Source organism: Callithrix jacchus, chromosome X (genome assembly GCF_049354715.1).
Source record: "Callithrix jacchus isolate 240 chromosome X, calJac240_pri, whole genome shotgun sequence".
NCBI lineage: Eukaryota > Metazoa > Chordata > Mammalia > Primates > Cebidae > Callithrix > Callithrix jacchus.
In genome coordinates, this window is record NC_133524.1 from 127,019,182 (window position 1) to 127,041,458 (window position 22,277).

At 39.2% G+C, this 22,277-nt stretch overlaps 1 long non-coding RNA gene across 2 annotated transcripts in view; it reads left to right on the top strand.

Moving 5' to 3' along the window:
• The first annotated feature begins 11,111 nt into the window (after positions 1 to 11,111).
• LOC118150575 (uncharacterized) overlaps positions 11,112 to 22,277 on the top strand; it is a 37,863-nt gene continuing 26,697 nt past the window's right edge. For both annotated transcript variants that reach the window (XR_004738674.3, XR_004738675.3), the window contains exons 1-2: positions 11,112 to 11,285; positions 15,955 to 16,095. This is a non-coding gene — a long non-coding RNA (uncharacterized LOC118150575). The remainder of the gene's footprint in view (positions 11,286 to 15,954; positions 16,096 to 22,277) is intronic.

Consider the following 22,277-nt stretch of genomic DNA (forward strand, 5'->3'; position numbering starts at 1 on the left):
ATTAATCAAAAGAAATCAAGAGAAGCTATGTTAATATATCCTCATAGCAAAGAAAATTACCAGTGACAGAGAGGGACCTTACATAATGATAAAAGGGTCAATTCACAAGAAAAACGTAACCATCTTACACCTACATACAACAAAGAACAGAGATGCAAAATATGTGCAGCAAAAACTATAGAATAGAAAGGAGAAATAGTCAAGTCTACAATTATATCTGGAGATTTCAACACCTCTTCTGCCAGTAATTGATAGAGCAAGCAGGCAGAAAATCAGTAAAAATATAGATAATCTGAACAGTACTATCAATTTTATCTAATTGACATTTATAGAGTATTCCACCTAACAACAGCTGAATACATACTATTTTCAAGCACTCATGGAACATTCACCAAGATAGACCATCTCCTGGAACATAAAACAAATATCAACAAATTTTAAAAAATTGAAATCATACAGTATATGCTCTCTTACCACAATGGAATAAATGCAGAAAAAATAACAGCGAATTTTTGAAACAGATTGGAAACTAAGTTACATCTTTCTAAGTAATTCATCAGCCAAAAAGAAAGCCTCAAGGGAAGTAAATAAATGCATTGAAGTAAATGAAATGAAAACGCAACATACCAAAATTTGGGGATGCAGCTAATACAGTGATAAGCAGGAAATTTACAGCAGTATTTTTTCATTTTAGCCAAGAGGAAATAGTCTCCAATCAATAATTTAAACTCCCACCTCAAGAAACAAAAGAAGAGCAAAATAAACCCAAAGCAAGCATAAGGATGGAAATAATAAAGGTAAGAGCAGAAGTCAGTAGGGTTGACTACAGGAAAACAATACAGAAAATCAATAAACAAAAATTTCTTCTTGAAAACTTTGAAGAATTCTTTATAGAAAAAGAAGCTCTACTATAATCAGTGTTTAAAATATAAAGCTTGGCAAGGAGGGTGGGAAATATCTGCAACACCTATTACAAAGACTAAGTTCCTTACCGTATGGAAAGTCCCTAGCAGTCAATAAGAAAAATGACCAACTACCTATTCAAACAATGGGCAAAAGAAAATGAGCAATAGTTCACAGAACACTGAACATGTCTTTAAATACTCCAAATGTTAAGATTAAGAGGTTTGATAATCTAATATATTAATTTATGATAATATAATAAATATATGAGAAAATATACTCATATATTGTTGACGGAGGTGTGCATTCTCTGAAATCACACTGTATTTGGTCCAGCAACTCCAGTTTGATTAATTTACAGTACAGATATACCTACACATATTTTAAAAGACTTATACACAAGAATATGTATTGCACATCGTTGCAGTAGCAAAAGATGGACTACAACCTAAATGTCCATCAATAGTAGACTGATTCAATTATTGTGCATTTATACTATTAAATATCATGCAGTCATTAAACAAAAAATATTTGATGTGGTGGATTGAAAACATGTTCGCAAATCCTTGCCACTCCAATCAAGAGTGGAGTCTGACTGTTTACTACCATTTTAAAATGTTTTCTTACATGAATGTGGTATTTAAAAACAATTTAGAATTTTACCTTCTATCACTTAAGAAGCAGAGAGAATTTGTTTAGGGCAGAACTTGCTTCTATGAAGCAAATATTCCATTATTTCCTTCTGGTTAGAAGTATCAGTCCCAGAGAATCATTTCATGGCTCCTAAAATGACACTATTTATAGTAACACCTAGTCATAGCTAAATAGACTGACTTTTTCTTAAATAACAGCCTTTTTGAGAAAGTTCACATATTCAGATCAAACCTGGCTATTTGCTTTGTACAATTTAATGATTTTTAGTATATTAGCAGAGCTGTGCAACCATTACCACAGTCAATTTTAATATATTTCATCATCCTTCCCCAAATTTCATATCCTTCAGCAGTCACTCCTAATTCTCTTCATCCCCAGCCCACGGCAACCACTAATACACCTTCTGTCTCTATGGATTTACCTATTCCGAACATTTCATATGAGTGAATTCCTACAATATGTGGTCTTTTGTGTCTGGCTTCTTTTACTTAGCATAATTTCAAGGTTCATCCATGTTGTAGCATATAGCAGCACTTCATTTTTTATCGCCAAATAATATTACATTGCATGAATATGACACATTTTGTTTATCCATTCACCAGTTAATAGACATTTGAGTCATTTTTGGCTTTTGGTTACTATGAATAATGCTGCTATGGGCACTTATATACAAGCTTATGTGTATCTCTATATAATGAATTATTTTGGATATATACCAAGGAGTAGAATTGCTGGTCCACATAGAAATTCTGTTGAACCGTTTGAGGCACTGTCAGACTATTTTCCGAAGTGATTGAACCATTTTACATCCTCACCAGCAATGTATGAGAGTTCTGGTTTCTCCAGATCCTTGCCAACACTTGTTATTATATGTCTGATTATAACCATCCTTGTGAATATGAAGTGATATATCTCATATACCTTTATATATTTTGGATATTTATAAGAGCCTTATCAGACATATTATATTCATATTTTTTCTCCCAGTCTGTGAGTTGTTTTTTTCTTTTTCTGTTTTGTAGCAAATTATATAGATTGCTTTTTAAGGAAATCTATTTATTTAATAATTGTGCATATAAAAGTTAGAAGTGAGAGCATAAGGGTTTAGGAGAGCAGCCTCTGAATTCATATGTATCGGAATGCCCAAACTGGTTAACAAACTTAAGAGACTCTTTCCTGCTTAAATTCACGAAAGTAATTTTGTTTAGATGCCATCCTTCTGGGATATTTGTCCAACCACAGTCTTAGGGGAAACCTTAAATTTTAATCTAGTTATAGTGATTCAATCCACATTGCCTTGATTGCCAGCAGTGATGATGTGACATTTCTTTTGCTTTTAATAGGTTATTGGGATATAATTCACATGCCTTAAAATTCACCCATTTATCATATACAGCTCATAGATTTTTAACGTATTTATAGGCCTATGCAATCATCACCACAATTTAGTTTTAGAACATTTTCATCATCCCAAAGGGAAGCCCTGTATCCATAATCGGTCACTTCCAATTCTCTCCCTGCCCTACCCCCTGGCAGGCACTAATCTACTTTCTGTATAGATTTACCTATTCTGAACATTTCACATAAGTATAGAATTATACAATATGCAGCCTTTTCTATATGGCTTCTTTCATTTGGTATTGTGTTTTCAGGGTTCTTCTATGTTGCCGGACGTATCAGTACTTCATTCCTGGATATGGTTTGGATTGTGTCCTCACCCAAATCACATGTTGAATTATGATCTCCAATATTGGAGGAGGGGCCTGGTGGGATGTAACTGGATTATGAGGGTGGACTTCCTCCTTGCTGTTCTTGTGATAGTGACTGCTCATGAGATCTGATTGTTTAAAGGTGTGTAGCACCTCCCCCTTGGCTCTCTCTTCCTCCTGCTTCTGCCGTGTAGAATGTGCCTGCTTCCCCTTCACCTTCCATCATGATCATAAGTATCCTAAGGCTTCCCCAGTCATGCTTCCTGTACAACCTGAAGAACTGTGAGTCAATTAAACCTCTTTTCTTTTCTTTTCTTTTTTTTTTTTTTTTTTGAGACGGAGTTTTGCTCTTGTTACCCAGGCTGGAGTACAATGGCGCGATCTCAGCTCACCGCAACCTCCGCCTCCTGGGTTCAGTCAATTTTCCTGCCTCAGCCTCCTGAGTAGCTGGGATTATAGGCACGTGCCACCATGCCCAGCTAATTTTTTGTATTTTTAGTAGAGACGGGGTTTCACCATTTTGACCAGGACGGTCTTGATCTCTTGACCTCGTGATCCACCCTCCTCGGCCTCCCAAAGTGTGGGGATTACAGGCTTGAGCCACCGCGCCCAGCCCCATTAAACCTCTTTTCTTTATAAATTACCCAGTCTCAGGTAGTTCTTTATAGCAATGCCAAGAATGGACTTATACATGCAGCAGGTATCAGTACATCATTCCTTCTTACGATTGAATAATATTTCATTGTATAGATGTACCACAGTGTGTTTATCCATTCATCCACTGATGGACATGGATAAACATGTTGGGTTCTTTTCAACTTTTGGCTATTGTAAATAATGTTCGTGTGAAAATTATTGTACAAAGTTTTGTGTGGACATATATTTCCACTTTTCTTGGCTATATATACTAGAAGGGAAATGCTAGGTCATATGTTAACCCTGTTTAAACTTTAGCGGGACTGTCCATTTTATACAGTGGTTATGCCATTTTGCATTCCCACAACTGGAAACTGAACTTTCCAGTTTCTCCACATTCTTACCAATAAACTGATTCTTAATGGAAATTACAGGGACCTAGAAACCAAAGAGGGTCATGAAAAAGAGAAGTAGTTAGGGGATCCGGTCAGAGACAAGGAAACAGACAAAAAGGATAGGAAAGCTCATGGATTCATAGCAACAAAAACTTCAAGTAGCTTAGATATTAAGCCTGCCTAGATTCAGAGCTCCTGCTCTTCCCACTGTATTATATTTCTCTATGATAAATTTTAAAAATTGGAATGAGGGAAAATTGAGTTAGAGGAAGAGGAAAAGAAAGCACTTAATGAGATTGAAGCTACCAGAATTATCCTATCTCTGTTGAAGCAGAAATAACAAAGTCCCAACTTCGGGCACTGGACATTGGAAGTTATATCTGATCCTTGAAGAGGATGGCTCTTCCTTTACCATGAATTGAATCTATGTTCATCTGCCACCACCTTGCCATTTATTACTTCCAATCACATTCAAAGAAGTAGCGATATCTCATTCTGAAAGTTCTGCATTCTCCTGTTTAGGCTTTCCCACTCACATGGGCTCTATGGTTCTGAAGATGTCTTGTGGGCTTTTCTGGAGCCTGAGACCAAGACACCACACACTCAACAGATGTTGTGAGGAATTACAAGTGATGTTTGTGTCTTGTGTGTATGGATGTGGAGATCATAGCCTTCAGTTAAGAATAATAGTAATTCTACTATCCACTAGGTCTTTTTCATAGAACAGAGTTGCAAAGCCTCCCAAAGCTGTCTCCTGTTAGTGGTCGTTATCTTTATTGCATTCTGCTTTTTCCATTATTTAAATGAAAACATACTGCCCAGCATCTCCCCCAGGCATAAGTTCTACTAGTAATGGCAATTTTTTCATTAATACCAATTATATATATATAATCTTATTGAGTCTCCACAATAACCTAGAGAGAAAGAAACTGTGATTAACTTTAGGTTATATATGAGGAAACTGAGACTGTCTTGCCTTTGGATTGATCTGAGGCTGAATTTACAGATAAGTGAACAATGTTGTTGGACAAACAGAAGAACTCCCAGCTCTCAAGAGAATGCCTACTGGAGGTAGGTGGAAGAGAGGGTGGGTAGAAATAGGGTTTTCAATGCGGACAATAATCAACTATAAAGGAGACAGTCATCTATCCAGATGGTTCAGACTAATGATTCCCAACATGCTTCATGTTACAACACGCTAATTTTGTCTAATTTTACTAATTCCCCAAGGCATTATATGGGTTCTTAAAAGTAATTAAAGTAGAATTAAATGTTATGTTAATTAAACATGGTTTTAAATGAATTTTAAATGATGTGAATTCGTTTTGCCCCTTGGGATAACTGCAAATTGCCTATCCTGATTTTGTGACAACCAAGAGTATCAGAACTTAAATCTTCAACAGCTTGAAAGAGGGGACTGAGCCAGAATGTCTGTTAGGTCCCTGAGTTTATGTCTTAGGAGTTTTGTCCTAGTTGTCATTTGGTAACTATGGGAGGGAATTCCAGCGTGATGGTAAAGTTCATTCTAGAGATGAATAATCCTCCTTGGATTTCCCTTCTTTTTATCTCTCTTTGGGTTGCTCCTTCTCCTCTATGCTATCACTATAGTAGGGCAACTGGATGGTCATGCTTATTAGATTTACTCCCCATTTACCTCTCTGTCCTGCTTAGATTTCTCTCACTTTCAGTCCCCAAGGCCAGGGTCCTGTCTAACCTCTTTTCCAAGTATCAAAAGGGTTATCAGTTCCAGTGTCTTGATTGATCTATTCTGCAACTCCCACTACTGATCACTTTCTGTGTCATGTTCCTCCTTTGGTCAAGTTGGTCTGCTTCCCTGCTTCTCCGTGACTTGGAAGCCTTCAGTTCCCACTGTACCATATCCATAAGGACCCATTATTCTTAACATAGTTGGCCCTCTGCTCTAGATCGTGCACATGTCCTTCTACCCGTCACCTCCCACCTGACTGCTGTCAGCCTGTGCCATAGACTCAGGGTTGGACATTTACTGGGGTGAGATAGGCTGGTTTCAGCACCTATGCCAAGGTAATCTGCATGTTCCACTGCATAATCTGAGGACAAATGTCTGGTAAAATCTTCCAGGATTCCGGTCATTTATCTTTTCCACGTGTTCAACCTAAAGTTTCATTTAAAGGCTTTGGGTTTACATGAAATTTGATCATAGAAGGGAATTCTTTCCAGGAACATCCTTCAGCCTATGCTTCTGTTTTTGTATTTAATAAAATGCAGTCAAATTCCATATAGTGTATTTCACTCCTGCTTTGAGCACATTGATAGAAGCCGTTGTCAGCTATACGTTCTTCCTATCAGTCTTTTCAAAGTTCTTTGTTAACTATTAGTCAACAGGGTTTATCCATACATTGTTGTTGTATGCAATCATTAAACTCAAAGGAAAGAATGCTTATTGATGTGTATATTTTTCCCAATATATTTTAAGTAAAAAGGGCAGGGTAAAAAACAGTATTATGTTATTATTCTATTACAAACACATTTACACACACACACACACACACACACACACACACACACACCTATGAATATATTTTAAAAGGAAGACTAAAAGAACACCAAAGTACTAACAGTGGTTGTCTGTAGGTACTGAGATTGATCAATTTATATGTTCCCCTTACTTCTCCATATTTTCCAGTTTTTCAATAATGAGTGCATAATTCTTTTATACTTAGGTAAAAGTAATTTTAGATAATTCAATTAGTTATCAAGGTCAACCAGCATGTGTGGAAAAGGTGACAAGTCTTACTGAAGAGAAATTAACACCTTCATTGTTATGAATTGAGGTTACTTTTTAAAGTAGGAACATATCGCCAAAATTAAAATGGAAGTGGAAACTTACTGAATTTGAAAGAATCATTTTACATATTACTTTGCAAGTAAAACCAATTTCTATTTGACATTTTCTTCAAGCGCTGCAACATTTTCTCTTCTGAGTCCCATATTTAATGTTCCCCAAGAGAAAGGGCCATGTCTCCTATTTCCTTTGGCATCTCCCACGCCCTCCCCACTCTCTTTCCTGTACTGGTACACAGCCAAGAATAAGTCAGGGCACATGATGTGCACACAGAAAATGTTTGTTGATGGACTTGGTTATTTCTGTGTTCTACTAAATCTCATCCTAGTCATGTTTGAAGAATTGCGCAAGATGGCTGCTTACTCCTCAGAAGCCTAGTATCTCTCCCTACTGCCCCTTCCTAATGTCCTGGGTCCCAGAACTCTACTCTTAGATTGTCACTCGTGCAGTGTGAGATAGGCCTCAGCCAGTTCCAAGCTTTGGGGCCCTGGCAATGAATGCCAAGTTTACACCAGCCAGTTTTCCTGACCCATGGGGGTTTGGCAAGCAGGCCATTCACTACCCAGGAGGCCGATCTGGAACATTCCTCCCTGAATCCAATGCCGCTGACTGGATTCCTCCAAGAAGCCCAGCGGGCTGACAGGCGAAGTGTCAGCTCTGGGCCAAAGGACTCTCTGGGATGTCCTTGCCTTGGACTGAAGCTGGGAACCGCACAGCTAGTTGACTCTGCTGTCCTGCCTTTGAGGCTATAGCATCTTGCCACTAGGCCCCCCAATCTATCCTTTCCCCAATACCTGCTCATTTGCTCAGGTTCCCAGATCCAGCCTGGGGGCTGTCTTGGCAGGGTCCTTCCATCAGAAAGCCCAGGACTAGATGCTGCTCTGAGCACCACTACCCAGAACAATGCCAGGGAGGGATACCCAGCCCAGAATAGCTGGAGCAGCCCCTCCTCCACCAGGAGAGCTGACCGAGCCCACCCTGAGTGTGTGCTGGGGGCAGAGGAGGGCATGCAGATGTGCTGAGAGCTCCCTGGAATGCAAGGCTCAGCTTCTCCTGCTACTGTCACCAGCAGATGCAGAGAGAAGTCAGTATTTATCTTCTTGTGACACCCAAAAAGACAGATTTGCTGACATATCTCATAAAGTCCTTGCCCTCCACCTCATCCTCTCACTTCAAGAGGTCTTGTTACCCCCTAAAGGCCTGGATTAGGCTCACTGGTTAAAAATCTTGTTCTGTCTCCAAGTCCCCTAGAATGTCCATGCCTTTAAGGGCTGTCACTGTTGCAGCAGGACTGAGGTCGAGACCCCAGAGATTCACTTACATAACTGTTTCCGGTAACCAAATGACCAGGGACCACGATTTATGAGACAATAGGATATTTCTTTCCTAAGAACTTGTTGGTGTTGGACAAGCAGCAGTAGTGGATGTGTTGTCCCTGAGGCTGAATTTGGTGGTCTCGAGACCTGGCACAGTGAGGCCAAAGACTGACTTGGATGGGGGCTGAGCCTATGAAGGAAAACACTCTACCAGAGAAACCTCACTGGGTTCACTTTGTTTGTGCAGATCTAGTGGAGTTCCCCTTAAGCCTGAGAGGCCACTGGAGACCAAGTCTGGTTATATGCTCTAGGAGCTAGGTAAATAACATTTGGAATACAGGTCTGCAGCTTATCCAGAGCAAATAAAACCTGATACCTATATTGGAGATCTAAAAAATGTTGAATCCGGCAAGCTATAAATGATAACACGAAACAGTTACTGAATGTGTGCCATGTCTGGGCACTGTTCTAACCAATGTAAATACATCATCATATTTAAACCTCACAGCAAATTTAAGAGGTGAGTAATCTTATTATTCCTATTTTACAAATGAGAAAACTGAGAGAAAAAGGTTAAGTAACTTGTCTAACATCACAGAGTTGGGAAGTAAGGGAAATGGATTCCGAAGTCTGGCAGTCTGATTGTAGAGCTTGCGCTCCTAACCACTACACTCTACCACCTGATAAAGATAAAAGAAACCCCTCTCTGTGAGCAGGGCTGGCTTTACGAGCATGTGATGAGGGCAATTGTACAGGACCTTGAGCTCAGGAGTGCTCTGCACTTAGGGTTTAATGTCACTGCCTTGAAATTTTTAATAATTTGAATATTATTGTAAGTGAAATGCAAAATCCAATGGGACAATAGAGTATGCACTGGGAGTCTGGAATCTCTGAGAACACATAGTCCCACTTTTTACCACCTCTCCACTTCCCAGGGGTAGGTTTTAGCTGTCATTCGCTTCTCCCTTAGTACCCAGGACCCCATCCAGCCTCCCCTTCTCTATCCTGCCCAGTAATAGCTACAAACCCTCCACACAAGAGAACTGAGCCAGGGCACAAGGAGAATTGGGAGCATACATATATACCCTGAAAAATCTTACAGTTGGACATGGTAACAGCAATCCGGCCCCAAGTGAGCAGTGCCATGGTGCATTTGGCAGGTTACTCAGCAGGGCCTATTGCCCACTCCAATCCAGACACCTAGTACACACTTTGCAGAAGTTGTAATACTCTTGATGGTTGCCTGACCACATGGGTTGGGGCAGCCTGCCCATGGGAATGGGAATGTCTGGTTTCACTTCCTCCAAGCTGAACAGAGCATGATGCATCTATCTGTGCAGAAGCTGATGTAAGGAAGAACCCAGTAGTGAGTGAGTCATGCACATGGGCAGCTAGTCCCTGGGCAAAGTCACTGACCACTTAGGAAGTTCTGCACTTGCTCCACAAATAGCCCTGTGCCTGTGCAGGTGTTTAAATAACGAATTAAAAACAGCATGACAGGTTGAGAGAGAGACTGCAGAAGAAAGAAAAAAAGCTTTCTATTGGAGAACCTGTAATAGCACTTTTTCCTGTTTTTTGAACATGGAGCTTCACGTTTACATTTTGCACTGGTCCTGCAAACTATGTAGCTAGTCCTGACTATAAGGACTCTCTATTGTTAAAGAATTTTGGTATCCTCTAAAATCTACCACCTCCCATATAGAAATGAGGAAGGCTGATAAGGTTGTAGCTGTCTCTGGTATTTCTAGGGCTGTTTGGAGAGTGGCGGACACTTTTACCAGCCAAAGATAGACACTAAGTCAGTGTCTGTAGTTCAGTCAGATAAGGCCCATTTTGTTTACCTCCCAGCTGTGTTAAACATCACACAACACGAAAGTGCTATAGTAGACAGTATTCTGAGGTCAGGAATCAGGAAACCTGAATGCTAATTCTGCCTCTGCCACTGACTAGCTGAGTGATCTCCAGAATGATGCCTTTCTTTGGGGATGCTGTTTCCTCATTTGTGAAAAAAAGCAGATTTGATTCCTCTAGTGTTTTCAAATTGTCCTTGAGTTTCTGTAGGGGTGCCTCAGGGATGGAGAAGTGAGAACTAGGCTATGGGTGCCCCATCCTTTCTTCAACCAAACCTCTTCCACTTTCATGTTTAAATTTTTGTTCTGTATTTAAAATTGTTTTGAAAAAATCATTCCAATGCTTAAAAAATTAAAATCCATCATTCTAAATTCTCTCTATGGGCCCTTTCACCTCTGACTTCTGATTCTGAAAATTTCTAACCATGAAACTCACAAAGGCAAAAAAAATGCATTTTTATTCCAGGAAAAATGAATTTTTATTCCATGTCTGGCTGGGCACGGTGGCTCATGCCTGTAATCCCAGCACTTTGGGAGGCCGAGGCGGGTGATCACGAGGTCAGGAGTTTGAGACCAGCCTGGCCAACATAGTGAAACCCTGTCTCTACTAAAAATACAAAAAATTAGCTGGGTTGGGCGTGTTGGCACACGCCTGTAATCCCATCTACTCAGGAGGCTGAGGCAAAAGAATTGCTTGAACCTGGGAGGTGGAGGTTGCAGTGAGCGAAGATTGTGCCACTGTACTCCTGCCTAGGCAACAGAGTGAGACTCCATCACCCAACCCCCCCCCCCACAAAAAAAGTCTGGCACGTCTCTGAGCCAGTGACCACAGAAGAGCAGAAATCCAGGGAGAACAAGGGATTGACCTGGGTAGTACTGAGCTGGAAGGTAAAAACAATGAACAAAAAGAAGTTCAGATTCCTTACTCAGGAGTGACAGTGTCAACAGGAAACATCTGCCAAACCAGGAGGACCAGCTAGAAGCTGGTGTCCCAGGAGGTAAGATTTTCTACCTTTCCTCCATTACACAACAAAGTATAACCATGCCCGGTGGAGAAAATGGAGAAAGTTAGCTGTGAGTGAATTTCAACTCTGCTAATGTTTTTTAAACCTTTACCAGATAATCAGGACTTGTATGGGACTAGGTAGGAGACAAAAACAAACAAACATGGCTCTATCCATTTAAAGGGTTTCAATCTAGGTGGACAGAACAGATTATCAGAAAATTGCACAGAGTTTCATTAGAAGGGCAAGTGTTATAATGCTATAAAAGGCATGCAAAGTGCAATGAGAAAACAGAATATGCACACTCACTTTTCTTCTGAAATGTCAGGAAAAGCTACCTAGAAAAAAGATAGGATTTAAGTTTGGATTTAAAAAATGAATAGAACGGAGACAAACAGGGCATGGAGAGATTTACATGTCATATTTACAAGTTTGGAATTTATCTTATAGGCAAAGAGAGAGGTGGAAATTTTAAGCAGTTTGGAGGGTAGAAGAAGGCTGATGTGGTCGGATTTACATTTAAACCTCTGTGGTTGTTGTGTGAAAGTAGATTTCACAAAATCCAGGGTGGATTCAGGAAGAAGTGATAAAGGACCATTTAGCTAATCCCGGCAAGAAAAGAATGTGCCAGTGACAGTGGAGGTATTTTCGAGGGAGAATTGACAGGATTTGGTGAATGACTGGCTGTAGCAAGTGGACGGAGAGGAAGTGCAAAGGATTGACTCGGGTTTGGGGCTTAAAAACCTGGATGTTGCTACTCGCTTAGGTAGGGGCAAGGGAAGAAGAGCACCAGGTCTAGAAGGTTAAATTTTTGAGAGACTAAATATGAAGTGCCTGAGAAACAACCAATTGCAGGTTCCGATTGGTAGTTGCATATAAGGATATGACACTCTAAGAGAACTGGGTTTCACATGGCTACCAAGTAAACCTCACCACCTCCCTCAAAACTAGGGTTTAAGGTTTCTTGGGAGATGGCTACTAAGGCTACAGAGCTTCTGGGAGTAGAGGCAGAAGAAAAACTATTTTTTTTTTTTTTTGAGACAGAGTTTTGTTCTTGTTGCCCAGGTTAGAGTGCAATGGCACGGTCTCGGCTCACTGCAACCTCCACCTCCCAGGTTCAAGTGATTCTCCTGCCTCAGCCTCCCAAGTAGCTGGGGTTACAGGGGCCACACCCGCCTTATTTTTGTATGTTTAGTAGAGACGAGGTTTCACCATGTTGGCCAGGATGGTCTTGACCTCTTGACCTCATTATCTGCCCACCTCTGCCTCCCAAAGTGCTGGTATTACAGGCATGAGCCACCACGTGTGGTGGACAAACTATTCTTAGAACTCAAAGATCCCTAGTTATAGATTTAGGCACTAACCTAGACATAGATAAATGCGACTTTCTGATTTTCCTTGCAGCTTGACCAATTTGATTCTTTCTCTCCAACTAGTTGTTTGGTTTTGGTCACCTTCTCTTCTTTTTTTTTTTTTTTTTTTTTTGAGATGGAGTTTTGCTCTTGTTGTCCAGGCTGGAGTGCAATGGCGCAATCTCGGCTCACCGCAACCTCCGCCTCCTGGGTTCAGGCAATTCTCCTCCCTCAGCCTCCCGAGTAGCTGGGATTACGGGCACACGCCACTATGCCCAGCTAATTTTTTGTATTTTTTTTTTAGTAGAGACGGGGTTTCACCTTGTTGACCAGGATGGTCTCGATCTCTTGACCTTGTGATCCACCCGCCTAAGCCTCCCAAAGTGCTGGGATTACAGGCTTGAGCCACCGCGCCCGGCCCACCTTCTCTTCTTTAGTCATTAGTTTTCTCATTTACAAAAGAGCTTAAGGTTTTGTATTATTCATAACTGGGATTGTATGGTTTCAAGAATATCTTAATGTTCAATATATTTACACAAAATAGCAATATCCAGGAATTTCATGCAATATTACAAATTCTGAGGATGAGCTAGCCATGGACTAATGAATTAATTGGGGTTTGATTTACACTTGCATTGTCTGTTAGAAGTGTATTCAAGAATAGCAATGGACCTGGCCCTGGTCCACTCAGAATTTGCATATAGAAAAATCATAGCTGCAATTCAGGCCTGGAGTTCCTACTAACCAATGATTCATTGTTCTTGACAAAGGATTTCCAAACTCTAATTAGTGAGCCCAATCTATTATTTAGCTATCACCCTATTTAAGATTTACCCCTATAAATCTCAATAATTGCACATGAGAAGTCATGTATATGCTTACATTTTACAGCCTCACAGTGCAGTGCTGGTAGAGCATTTGGAATAGAAACATTCAGAAGTGTCCTGAATCTTTATGACAGATATGCACTGATCTTAATTCAGTCTTTGGAGCACTAAGTAAATCCTCAATATAAGGACATACATGGTGCAGCAAAGTTATTTGCATCCCAGCTGCCATCCATGTTCTCGTCTATAACTTATGTCAAATTATATTATATAAGTCCTAACCTTGTCATCCTGAAATTATTTTAACTCATGACTAGGGTTATCACACAGGTTTACCATTCAAATTGACATATTTATACCCACATACACATTTCCCTCCTAAATATTTCTTACAATTGTCTGCAATTGTTCCAGAAAATACATATTATTTTGTTCATATAATTCCTGCCTACTGTGTTGCTGTTTATCTAGACAACTACTTTTAAACAATTAGCTAGAGTAATTCCATTGTTCTTAACAAGACTTCATTTGCAGGCAAGAACAGCACTGTGAATAAAAGCATGAGCAAGTAGCCACAGAATATTTTGCATTTTTGAGACACACAATGGAAGATTAACGACTGTGTCTTAGTGTTTTCCATAGAGCAACTTTCACTTCCTCATTTCTTGAACCATAGATGAGAGGATTTAACATGGGATCACCATTGTATAAAACACTGAGACCATTTGATTTCCTGCCCTGGATCTATGTCGAGGGGGCAGGAAGTAAGTGTACATAGTTGTTCCATAGTATAGGCTAACAGCAGTCAAGTGGGAGGTACAGGTAGAGAGGGTTTTCTGTTTTCCAGAAACTGAGAGAATTCCCAGGATAGTCATGAGAATAGACACGTAGAAGACAAGGATCACCAGAATGGAGATGACCAGGGTGAATCCCCCACAGCCAACCACCAAGAACTGGGTGATCCAGGAACCTGAGCAAACTAGTGCCAACAATTAGGGAATGTCACAGAAGAAGGCAGGAAGGACACCTGGTTGACAGAACAATAGTTGTGCAATGGAAGCTGTCACAGTGACCATCTTAACTAACTCACTAAGGTAGCATTCTACTACCAAGAAAAGACAGTGGCCTCTTGACATAGTAATGCAGTAGAACAGATGACAGTATAGCAGTCATAGGCCATGGAAGCTAAAAAATTGCATTCATCAGAGGCAAAGATTATGAACAAGCTCATTTGGGTTTACAGGAAAAGGAAAGAAACACTGCAGCTTAGAAAACAAATTTGCTAAAGTCTTTGGGATTGTGATGGAAGAGAAACAGACAAGGAAGGACTGATTAGAAAGGAAAAAGTACATGGGGTGTAGAGGTGGGGGCTGACTCTGATCAGAATCGCCAGGCCGAGATTCTCCAAAACAGTGATGATGTAAACAGTAAGAAAGACTCCAAATAGCAGGACTTCACACTGAGAGTTATCTGTCATCCCGAGAAGGATGAAGTCAGTCATCATGGGTGAATTTTGCAATGGCACAAGCTGAGCATTATTCTTGAGTGGTTAAAAGTTCTTTAGACATGCTATAAGCAAGAAAATAAGAGAAAACTGGATGATATGGATAAAATAATACCACACAAAACACATAAATCCACAAAACTCTTCAACCCTGCCTCTCCTCTACATTCTTACTTTAAGTAACTTCTCAGATATTACCACCATTTTCCAGGCATAACATTGAAGATGTAAATGCTGAAAGCAAGGGGGATGGTGGGGAAAGGAGGTAAAAAAAATCAGAAAATAAAGGGGACACAAGGAAGAAAGTAAAAGCCTAGTCTGCAAAAGGTGCTTGATAATATTTATTGATGGAATGAATAAGTGAGGGAGAAAGAAAATGGGTGTGGTCAAGAGGTGTTCTTTACTGAAACAGGACTACAAACTCTTAGAACAAAATTCATGCTATATAATTACATCTCACTCTCCCTTTTCCAAATCATGTCCAAGAAATTATTGAAAATGAGGTAACAATAGGTCAAAAATATTAACTTATTCTATCCTCACAGACAGTTCCCCCTTCAATATTTGTGACATTATTTCTGAAACAGCAGAAGTCACCAATACTCACCATTCTTCTTGATCAGTAGAGCGTTTTCCAATACCTTGAAAATCATTTCACTGATAGATTACTGCAAAAACCAGCATGCTCCTAAATGACCGTTAAGAAACTGAACTCAAGTTTGAAGGCATCACTTGTATCCTGTGAAAGAGAAACCAAAGAATGACCAAACCTCTCAGAAATCATGTAGTTCCTAGCCGGTCATCACCTGCTGATTCCTCTAACCATGTTTGGGGCAAAAATAATGCAGCTGCAAAACTGACTGTGAATTCCACAAGGACATAATGAGCAGACATGTCTGAGCAAAGGACCAGAATGCACAATGGTTGGAGTCAGGTGCCACTGGGGCTAAGTACATGCTCTCTGTTCTTCTCTCCCATAGTGATAGATTGTCTCTGATCCTGCCTTGCTGCCTCATGTAAATGCCCTGAGCGAAGTGTCAGACAAGAGAATGGATGAGTCCACCACCATTTATAAAATCTAAACTAACCTAGAGCCCCTGTGGCTCACTGGATGGACGTTGGTAAGTGATGTCTAGAAGGGATTGCTGTATTTGGCTAAAGGTAGATAAGGGGACCTTTGAGTCTCTGACCATCGATTAAAAGGAAAGTCTTGGAAACAATAGACACTGGGGACTCTAAATGTGAAAAGGAAAGGATTGGAGCAAAGGTTGAAAAACTACCTATTGCATACTAGGTTCACTAACTAGGTGATGAATTCAACTGAAGCCCAATCTGTATATGTACCCCCCGAATCTAAAATAATTTTTCTTTTTTTTGTATATTTTCCATAACAGAGTATATTGAGAGTTTTTATATTTTGTACAGTAGGGTACAAACAGGGAATGCATATTTTTTATAACCGAGTTCAAATAGAATTTGAATTATGAAAAATATACAATGTCCTTTTTTACTCTGTTCGAAAATATATAAACCGTCTATATGTACTCTCTTATAAAATAATTTTAAAAAAGAAAAAAAAGAAAGTCTTTGCTATTTCCATTCACCCTAAGACACAAGTTCTTTACTTGGCAGTAGTTAAAATAACCAATTCTGGAGCTATCGGAATCTCTTTGAATCTTGGATCAGGAGATCACCAGCTCTGTAACCTAGGACTTAACTTATTTAAACTTTGATTTACTAATCTGTAAGGTAGGGGCACTAGTAGAACCCATGTCACTGGGCAATTGTACAGATTGAATGAAGTGTTATAGATAAAGCACTTGGTACATATTAGATGCTCACTGATTTCTACTTTCTCCATTTTTTCATGACCACTCCCATTTACTACTTTTTTTCCTCCCTATTTTACCAAATAGAAACAGAGGAATTATGTGTCTACATTATTATTACTTTATATGAACACAAGTAAACCTTTGACAGACTTGCTGAAGTATGCTGAAGTATAATTTCCATGCTCCACTCCCTATTACACACACACACACACACACACACACACACACACAAACACGCACAGACACACACACACAAGCACAAACACACAGAAGCGCACATGCACACACGAAGTTTGGTCAGAACAGATGAAAAGAAGGGTCTTTCACTTGTGATGGTAATTCACTTGTTTTTGCTCTACCCAAACTGTAAGAGTTAACTTCTGCTGCCGCTGCAGCTGCTGCTGCTGCTACTGAAAACAACACCCCACCCAGGGGAACATTCAGCAACGTAAACATTAAATGGAGCTACTCGGGGAGAAAATTCAGGGCTGAATGGAGATGATAGACAGAGAACTGTTTTCAGAGACAAAGACTTGAGTTCTAGTCCTGGTACAAATTTGTATTGTCATTCGGCTACAGAAACGCCACTTAACCTCTTTGAGTCCCATATTTTCTCATCTAGAAAATAGTAAAAAACAATACCTACTATGGTTCTCTTTTAGGGTTGGCATGATAAGATAATGAATGTGAAAGTACTCAGTAAACTCGGAAGGGTGATACAATACACATGGAATGGATCCCTATTATTATTCCATCATGGAAGGTGGGAGAGGGAGGAGAAAGATGGCAAGATGATCATTTTCTGTTGCCTCCTCCAGTTCCTGCTTACAGAGCTGTGCTCTTTGCCTTCCCACTCACCCCCTACACACACATCATCTGCTCTGCCTCTCTTCTGTGAAAGTTTCAACCTGGGAGGCTTGAAACAAACAGCTCTAAACTGTTCACTTATTGTCTCATAAAAAATAGTTTTTAATGTCAGTTTCATGTTCTTGTATCATTTTAAAAATTTCCCATTTTAGGATAAATCTATTTCTTGATGTTCCCATGCTCTGTAGGTATTTAACAAATATATTTGAATGACTAAGTGACTCTATTCGCCCCTAAAACATGATGAAATCTTTTTTATTCAAAATAAGATAGAATTCTTGTTCTTCCCAAAGGAAATAAAGAACAAAATTATGAATTTATGAATTTATGAAGGAAATGATTTGATACTCACATTCACACGTGCCACTGCATTCACTAGTGTCGTGATAGCATCCAGAACAGTTTTGTTATGATTTTGGCTAATGTATCTTGGATGTTTACCTGTTGGAAATAATCAAGCACTCCTATTTGTTGAGGAAGGGACCCTTCATGTTTTAAAAAAGTGCATTCATGTATTTGTCCCTGGAAACATTTACATTTTCAGTACTGGTTCTTAAAAAATATTGATTACCCCTTTATCAGTTCTTTAGTTGTGTAGTTCATTGTGAATCTTCCAAAAATAGGCTAACATTTAAAATTTAAGTAATGGTTCACTTATTTACCTATTCGATAAAATTTCTTGAGTGGTTAATAAGTGTCAGGCTTCCAAAATAGCATCTATTCCAGAGAGGTCAAGGGACTTGTTGAAGATCTCACAGTGAATTAGTGACAGTGCTGGTGTTGGAACCCAAATCTCCTGACCTAATTCAGTGACGTAGCACTATCTCGTTTCTTTCTTAACTTGTTTTCTGAAGTTATTCTGGAGAGAACTCTCACCTTTGGTATATTTATTCTTCCAATATCAGATAAAAGGTCATTCTCTGTCACTGTGTTAGAGGTATATGATCTTGAGCAAATTGGGTCCTAGTTTCTTCATCAATAAAATAGAGCAGCTAGACTAGGTGGTCTCTGAGGCTCTTTCCAACCATGAGCTCTAATTTCCCATGGCTCTGTGAGTCATACTGTACACAGATCACCGGTTATTCTCAATACCTAATGGAGAGAAGCTGGGAAAGCAAATTTCTGTGGTTTCGTGAGTCTATGCTACACAAACCACTCCACCTGTCTCTGCTCTTTCAGCCCTCACTGCCTCAGAAATGTCATATTTACTTTTGGTCTCTGTTTAAGGCACTAAAGACCACTGAGGGAAGAGCATGGGAGGGATGTTTTTCGAATTTCCTAACTACCTTAAGGCAGAAAGAACATGGTCAAAGATCTGGTCAAAGCATCCAGGCACATCCTAATAGTATGAGTGGGCAAATTGCTCAGTCTTTTTGCCATCAGTTTGCTTATCTAAAATGGAAATAATGTTGCCTAATTTAAATGATTATTTTGATGATAAAATAAGAAAATATACATAAAGTGCTTAACAGATACCTAGGTGCTTAATAAATGTTGCCTTTGTTGCTCCTTAAAAGTCCATTTTTATTGTATGATTCAACTTAGATAAAATATTCAGAAATAGACAAATATATAGAAAGGGAAAGCAGATTAGTGGTTACCAGGGTCTTGAAGAGTGGTACAGGAATGGGTGGCATGGAATATCTTTTTCAGGTGATGAAAATGTTCTAAAATTGATTATGATGGTTACACACCACTGAATATACCAAAAACTATTGAATTACATACTATTGTTTTTTTGAGATGGAGTCTCACTCTGTTGCCAGGCTAGAGTGCAGTGGCGTGTTCTCAGCTCACTGCAACCTCTGCCTCTTGGGTTCAAATGATTCTCCTGCCTCAGCCTCCTAAGTAGCTGGGATTACAGGTGCCCACCACTATGCCAACAATTTTTGTATTTTTTTTTTAGTAGAGATGGAGTTTCACCAAGTTGACCAGGCTGATCTCAAACACCTGATCTCAAGTGATACACCCACCTCGGCCTACCAAAGTGCTAGGATTACAGGGTTGAACCACCATGCCTGGCCTGAACTGCATACTTTGGATGTGTGAATTGTATGGTATTTAAATTGTATCTCCATACAGCTGTTACTAAAAAAGAGTCACGATGAACATTGGGGGAACAAAGCTTCATTACAGATCAGTCATCCTTGGATACATCTAATCTTTCTACTGACTTACAGCAGAGATCTGGCAAGCACTGAATGAGATTATCAATTTAAGAGTACTTTGAAAAATTTTACAGTGACAAAAGAAATGTATTCAGATGCTAAAATCATAATTGGAGAAATAAAGAAAGATATGAATAAATGGACACACAGTACTCCAGCTGGGCAAAGCTAAAACTGTGAGAAAGACAATACTATTTAGTTAATGTACAGACTTAATGCAATCTAAAAATTCTACAGGATACCTTACAGATCTTGACAAATTTATAGTGAAATTCACCTGGAAGAATAAAAAGACAAAGATGCCAAAGTATATTATTTTATGTAATGATGGTAGATAGCCTCTCAGATTTTAAACTTTATTACAAAGCCACACATATACTAAGACTGTTTGGCATTGGGTCAAAAACAAAGATTGATCAAGGAAATAGTATATTTTAGAGAAAAATAGCCAAACTCTTATAAAAAAAAACTTTTCTAGTAGACTAAAACACACACATAAAGAGAGCAAAAACAAATAAATGTTATTGGGAAAATTAGTAGGAAAGGTGAAGCTGGATATGTAGCGTGTATAATTGTCTCTCTAGCTATTGTGGCCATTGAAAAAATGAGGTGTCATCGAAGCCAGAATGATGTGGTCAGAACTAGGATGGTGGGTTCAAATACATGAATAAAAGTCTTTTGCAAGCTGTACTATAGTAAAATGAAGATCAAAAAAAAAGAAATAATCAAAAGGGAAAATATGCAGTGAGCAGAACTTTTATTATGCTGGTGCAAAAATAATTGCAGTTCTTGCCATAAAAGTGATGGCAAAAACTGCAATTAGTTTTGCACCAGCCTAATAAAACACACTAGTCAAAACAAATAAATAATAAAATGTATAAGATCAATGTGTGAAGCTTACTTGTTAAGTTCTCATGGTCAAAGAGAATGAATAACATGCACAGTAGAAAACACACTGAGTATATAATTACATAACAAAACATACGACTTCAGCCAAATACAAATTAAAACACAAAGCTTTCCCCAACTTGGTAGTCATGTATATAATAAAGACAACTGCTTGTTAGGAAACAGGTCACCGTGTAAATTGTTACTGGCAATGTTCATTTCCAGAACATACTATAACAATTTGCTCAGGTAATTTCATTCAGAAATATGCTTCCAAAGATATACAATAAATGAAAACAAATTGTGCAAAAATGTTCATTATGTTGCTATTTAAATATTCTTCTACTGTATACATATATCTGTAAATCATTATGTTGTATGTGTAGGGGATTCAATTATGTATAAGGCACTGCAATCACTGTCCTCGTGGAACCTATAATATAACAGGGAAGGCAATTGTATGTTTAGCTTTTTCTTTCATGGAAATAAAGGCAAAGTACTACAGGAACAAAGAACAGGGACTGCTTTTATTCCTGGAGAGCGGATCAGAGTAGGCGTGGGGAGAAGAAAGGTTTCATGGAGGAGCTAGCACTAAAAAACATCAGCCTTGAAAAGTGAGTAGAGTTTGATAAAGGATGAGAGTGGTTAAAAGAGAAAAGGGCATTCTATGAAAAATTCCAAATACCCAATAAATGGGGGATGGATAAACACATTTGTGGATATTAACAGGCAAAATTTCTATGTAATCACCAGAAACAACCAAAAGAAATATATTTGTGAACTAACTTCGAGGCACATAAAACCATGTCTGTACATTAAAAAGGTTAGGCAGTCACTCAGCATGCTGGATATCCACAACGCTTGATTCGGTAAGGTTGCTCAAGTTCCACAATTTTAAAAAGTCAACAACACTATATAAAGGTGAGTGCTAAGTCAAACTTACAGGCATTTGCTCTGATCTTTCTCTGGGATTAAACTCTCAGGGTTAGGAGGGCTGTGAGCACTGGGTTACTGCAATGTCTTCAGAAAGTAGAGTGGTAGTTGTGGCTACTGCAGGGGGCTGTATTCTGTGCTTCCTCCACTCTTATATCTCATAGGAACACAAGTTATCTGCTTGATGTGTCACTGTCTTCCCCCACTCCCACCACACCTTCAGCCTCTCTCCCCCTCACACCGTAGCCCAATAAATCCTCTTCTATTTCAACAAAACAATCACAATGCCTAGTTTCTCAAATCCCTGAGTAATGATACAGGAGTTAGGAGGGCTCAGAATATCTGTCGTGTTTTACTAAGTCTACTGACGGGGAAAAAGAACAGCACCCAGGATTGGGAACCTTAGTTTATGTAAGCTTGGAATTCATCAGGTCTGATTTCTGCCTGCTACATTCTTACCCAAATTTATTGTGTGTTCCCTCTGCAAACATAAAATAGAAATGTGAAAAGCAATTTAGAGTTACTCAAAGAAAAACTTGTCTCTCTGCCTGAAGTTTTTTAAGTTATAGGTCCCAGGCAGACATGTCAAAATAGACCAGTTTTTCACTGAGAGCC